Source organism: Oncorhynchus mykiss, chromosome 7, assembly GCF_013265735.2.
Source record: "Oncorhynchus mykiss isolate Arlee chromosome 7, USDA_OmykA_1.1, whole genome shotgun sequence".
Lineage (NCBI taxonomy): Eukaryota > Metazoa > Chordata > Actinopteri > Salmoniformes > Salmonidae > Oncorhynchus > Oncorhynchus mykiss.
The window spans coordinates 58,057,045-58,063,044 of NC_048571.1; positions in this window are offsets into that span (position 1 = coordinate 58,057,045).

Sequence of the window (6,000 nt, forward strand, 5' to 3'; positions counted from 1 at the left end):
TGGAATGGTTCAAAAATAAACATATCCAGGTGTTAGAATGGCCAAGTCAAAGTCCAGACCTAAATTCAATCGAGAATCTGTGGAAAGAACTGAAAACTGCTGTTCACAAATGCTCTCCATCCAACCTCACTGAGCTCGAGCTGTTTTGCAAGGAGGAATGGGAAAAAATGTCAGTCTCTCGATGTCCAAAACTGATAGCGACTTACAGCTGTAATCGCAGCTGTAATCGGCGCTACAAACTATTAACTTAAGGGGGCTGAATAATTTTGCACGCCCAATTTTTCAGTTTTCTATTTGTTAAAAAAGTTTGAAATATCCAATAAATGTCGTTCCACTTCATGATTGTGTCCCACTTGTTGTTGATTCTTCACAAAAAAATACAGTTTTATATCTTTATGTTTGAAGCCTGAAATGTGGCAAAAGGTCGCAAAGTTCAAGGGGGCCGAATACTTTCGCAAGGCACTGTGTATATATATATATATATATATATATATATATATATATATATATATATATATATATATATATATATTCCCCACTGGTGCCTGGAGAACTTCAGATGAGACGTGAGGCCTGTGGGTGTCCAAGGGCAAAACAACCGACATGTACAGTACGTGTTCGTGAGACACTTACCTTTCCACAAACTGTTCAGATGCTACAGACAGAAGTTGGAAGATCGGCAGTACTGACTTCAGACCGGTCACAAGACACTTGTGGGGGTCATAGAGCAAAAGAGATCTTCTCTTTCCATAGAGGGATCATAATATCTTTCCTAGGCCAAACCGTTCGGAGGGTACTTTACAACACTGTGTGCTTGTAATAGTTTGTAGGCCAGACCGTTACAACAGATCAGAGGCAGTAGTTATATTGATAGGTGCGTGAATTGGACTATATTGCTGTCCTGCCTGAGCATTCTAATGTACTTTTACGTGTCAGGAAAAATGTATGGGAACAAAAAGTACATGTTTTATTTAGGAATGTAGTGGAGTAAAAGTAAAAATTATTTTAAAACATACAAAAAATGTTCCACCTTGATTTAACCAGGTAAGCTAGTTGATAACAAGTTCTCATTTACAACTGCGACCTGGCCAAGATAAAGCAAAGCAGTGTGACACAAACAACAACACAGGGTTACAAGCGTACAGTCAATAACAAGCATACAGTCAATAACACAATAGAAAAAAGAAAAGTCTATATACAGTGTGTGCAAATGACAAGAGAAGGTAAGGCAATAAATAGGCCAAAGTAGCGAAGTAATTACAATTTAGCTAATTAACACTGGGGTGATAGATGAGCAGATGGTGATGTGCAAGTAGAAATACTGGTGTGCAAAAGAGCAGAAAAGTAAATAAAAACAATATGGGGATGAGGTAGGTAGATTGGGTGTGCTATTTAGAGATGGGCTATGTACAGCTGCAGCAATCAGTTAGTTGCTCAGTTAGCTGATGCTTAAAGTTAGTGAAGGAAGCTTCAGCGATGTTTGCAATTTGTCCCAGTCATTGGCACCAGAGAACTGGAAGGAAAGGCAGCCAAAGGAGGTGTTGGCTTTGGGGATGACCAGTGAGATATACCTGCTGGAGCGTGTGCTACGGGTGGGCGTTGTTATCGTGACCAGTGAGCTGAGATAAGGCGGGGCTTTACCTTGCATAGACTTACGAATATGTAGCAAGGGCCAGCCGACTAGAGCATACAGGTTGCAGTGGTGGGTGGTATAAGGGGCTTTGGTGACAAAACGGATGACACTGTGATAGACTGCATCCAGCTTGCTGAGTAGAGTATTGGAAGCTATTTTGTTAATGACATCGCCGAAGTCGAGGATCGGTACGATAGTCAGTTTTACAAGGGTATGTTTGGCGGCGAGTGAAATATGCTTTGTTGCGAAATAGGAAACCATTTCTAGATTTAATTTTGTATTGGAGATGTTTAATATGAATATATAAGGAGAGTGTACAGTCTAGCCAGACGCCTGGGTATTTGTAGTTGTCCACATATTCTAAGTAAGAACCGTCCAGAGTAGTGATGCTAGTCAGGTGGGTGGATGCGGGCAGCGAATGGTTGAAAAGCATGCTTTTGGTTTTACTAGCATTTAAGAGCAGTTGGAGGCCACGGAAGGAATAGTAAAGTAAAGTACAGATACCCCCAAAAAAGTGTTTTGACTTAAGTACTTTACACCACTGTGTGCTTGTAATAGTTTGTATGCCAAACCTTTCAGACACTACAGACGATTTTGTGAGAAGACTGATTTTCGGGATGTCTCATGGTCTGATATGATATGAATTGTGGACAAGAAGCTAGGGTTAGGGTTAAGTTTAGTGCTAGGGTTGATCTGAGTTGTGGACAAGAAGCTAGGGTTAGGTTTAGTGCTAGGGCTGATCTGAGTTGTGGACAAGAAGCTAGGGTTAGGTTTAGTGCTAGGGCTGATCTGAGTTGTGGACAAGAAGCTAGGGTTAGGTTTAGTGCTAGGGCTGATCTGAGTTGTGGACAAGAAGCTAGGGTTAGGGTTAGTGTTAGGGCTGATCTGAGTTGTGGGCAAGAAGCTAGGGTTAGGGTTAGGGTTAGTGCTAGGGCTGATCTGAGTTGTGGGCAAGAAGCTAGGGTTAGGGTTAGGTTTAGTGCTAGGGTTGATCTGAGTTGTGGACAAGAAGCTAGGGTTAGGGTTAGGTTTAGTGCTAGGGCTGATCTGAGTTGTGGACAAGAAGCTAGGGTTAGGTTTAGTGCTGGGTTTGATCTGAGTTGTGGACAAGAAGCTAGGGTTAGGTTTAGTGCTGGGTTTGATCTGAGTTGTGGATAAGAAGCTAGGGTTAGGGTTAGGGTTAGTGCTAAGGCTGATCTGAGTTGTGGACAAGAAGCTAGGGTTAGGGTTAGGTTTAGTGCTGGGGTTGATCTGAGTTGTGGACAAGAAGCTAGGGTTAGGGTTGCAAAATCCCAACATTGTGGTTCTGAATGCTTTGATCTGACTGGGACTACTGGAACAAAACCTGATTGCAAGGCTGTCACAGGTCGGAAACAATGGACTTTGACTGCTTGACTTATTGTTGCCTAGTGCCTCTGTGCTTCTCTGTGCTATTAAACTTCATTTCAACCACAGAAACTAAATAAAAAAATCAGTGTTGGATCTTGGTCAGGGTGTCTGAGTAATTGGCCTCTCATTCACCTTTAAGAGAGCTAGAGCTAATCCTCTCCTCGGTGAAAGTGAAACGAGACAGAAAGAGCACTATTAATCTCATTATGGCTTTGCTACCATGGAATCCCACACCAAATTATCAGTTGCTGACCCATCCCCATGACGACACTGTACCCCTCCTACCCATTATTACTGTGAGTGTTCTAGACTGTCCTCTGGTTGACTTGTCGCTGGGCGACACAGAGTGGGTCATGATGAGTCAGGACAGGAGTGTGTTTGCTGTTTGTTATCCCTAATACTCAGGTCCTCATTGCAAAAGAAACTGTCAACATTAGAGATACATGAAATGCTTAAGGATTATAATGAAAAACTCCCCATCAAAAATACACATTCATTAAAATGCTTGAGCATTCAATGTAAATGTCATCTCCAATATATAATGAAGTCTTTTGAACAAGCATGGAACAATGTAACACTAAATTTAAATAGTTGTGTATCCTAATGTGCTGTTGTCAATTCATCACTGCGACTTGTATGCTCTAGTCGGCTGGCCCTCGCTACATATTCGTCGCCAGACCCACTGGCTCCAGGTTATCTACAAGTCCATGCTAGGTAAAGCTCCGCCTTATCTCAGTTCACTGGTCACGATGGCAACACCCATCCGTAGCACGCGCTCCAGCAGGTGTATCTCACTGATCATCCCTAAAGCCAACACCTCATTTGGCCGCCTTTCGTTCCAGTTCTCTGCTGCCTGTGACTGGAACGAATTGCAAAAATCGCTGAAGTTGGAGACTTTTATCTCCCTCACCAACTTCAAACATCTGCTATCTGAGCAGTTAACCGATCGCTGCAGCTGTACATAGTCTATCGGTAAATATCCCACGCATTTTTACCTACCTCATCCCATACTGTTTTTATTTATTTACTTTTCTGCTCTTTTGCACACCAATATCTCTGTACATGACCATCTGATCATTTATCACTCCAGTGTTATTAATCTGCAAAATTGTAATTATTCGCCTACCTCCTCATGCCTTTTGCACACAATGTATATAGACTCCCCTTTTTTTTCTACTGTGTTATTGACTTGTTAATTGTTTACTTACTCCATGTGTAACTTTGTGTTGTCTGTTCACACTGCTATGCTTTATCTTGGCCAGGTCGCAGTTGCAAATGAGAACTTGTTCTCAACTAGCCTACCTGGTTAAATAAAGGTCAAATAAAAAAAGTAAATAAAAAAATCACATTAAATAAATCATTCAGTTTGCCCTTGACACAGTGCCAGAAGGGACTGTCCAATACTGTGTATTGTTTCCTGGTTGTTTCAGACACTGTCAAGGTATGTGTCCGTGGCAGCAGGGTGTGATTGTGGGTTGGCTGTTGTGTTAATTGGACACAGTCGCCTCGTCTGACATCTGAAGAAAGAGATGGGTTGATTGAGACCGTTCAAGCAGTACATGATAGAGTGCTGGGAGCCATAGGGTTGTATGAGGTCAGGGTGTGAATCTCCTACCAGTTTAATAACTGCACACAAACTTAGCGCCTACTGATGCCTCCATCTCTCTGTCTTACTCTGAAAATAGGAATCATATATATTCTATTTTTACACTAGCTAACTGACTAAAAGAGACTTCGCTGGCTGCATCAGTGTCACTGTTAAAATACTAGAGACGCATGTGCTAGATTGAACTGTAATTACCACCACATTGATACACTAGCAGGGCAGAGGGAAGATATAAAAAGAACCCACATACTGTTAAAGCCCTCCGCCAATTATAAAGGGTGCAGCAAAATGCTTATGTGCTAGCTGCCTCAACAAAGCAGTACATTAATCAATATCAATAATAATGAAAAGTAAAAAATAACAAGTAGTAGAAGTAATAGAAGAGGAAGTATGCATAGTAATAATGGACTGTATAAATAATATATTTACACATATAAAGTGGGTAGTGGAATCAATGGTATATATTCGAACAGCAGAGTTGACTGTGCGTGTGTGTAGGAGTTCTGAGAGTGTGTGTGCTTGCAGTGGTAGAAAAAGTACTCAATTATCGTACTTGAGTAAAAGTAAAGATACATGAATAGAAAATCACTCACTTAAAAGTCACCCAGTAAAATACTACTTGAGAAAAAGTCCTAAAGTAGCTGGTTTTAAATCTCTTTAAGTACAGTTGTGGAAAAAGCAAAATTGTATAAAAAAAGTATAAACTTAAAGTAAATGCTATACATAAAATGTCTGATGTTGAAGCTGCAATGTGTAACTTTTTGGGCGACTTAACCAAATTCACAGAGACATGAGAGTTATAGATCTGTAATTCTCAATGAAAGCAAGTCTAAGAAGCGGTAGATCTGTTCTATGTGAGCTATTTCTATGCTTCCAGTTCTTACTTTCAGTTTTGTACACCAGCTTCAAACAGCTGAAAATACAATATTTTTGGTTATGGAAAATATTTTTTTGCAGCGGTTTAGATGGTATAATGATTCTCTACACTTGACTTACTGGTTTTGTCACATAAACTGAAATTAGGCGAACTATTAGAATTTTAGCAACCAGCAAATGCATAGTGCATCTTTAAGCAAACCAGATTGCACAATGTTCCTTTATTTTTTAATTGACTTACGGACAGACAGGGTCACACTCATACACTCAAACATAATTTACTAATGCAGTATTTGTGTTTAGTGAGTCCGCCAGATCAGAGGTAGTAGGGATGGCAACGCGTTAATTTGATAGGTGCGTGAATTGGACTACATTGCTCTCCTGTCTAAGCATTCTAAATGTAACTAGTACTTTTAGGTGTCACGGAAGTTGTATGGGAGTAAAAAGTACACACAGTGCATTCGGAAAGTATTCAGACCCCTCGACTTTTCCACAT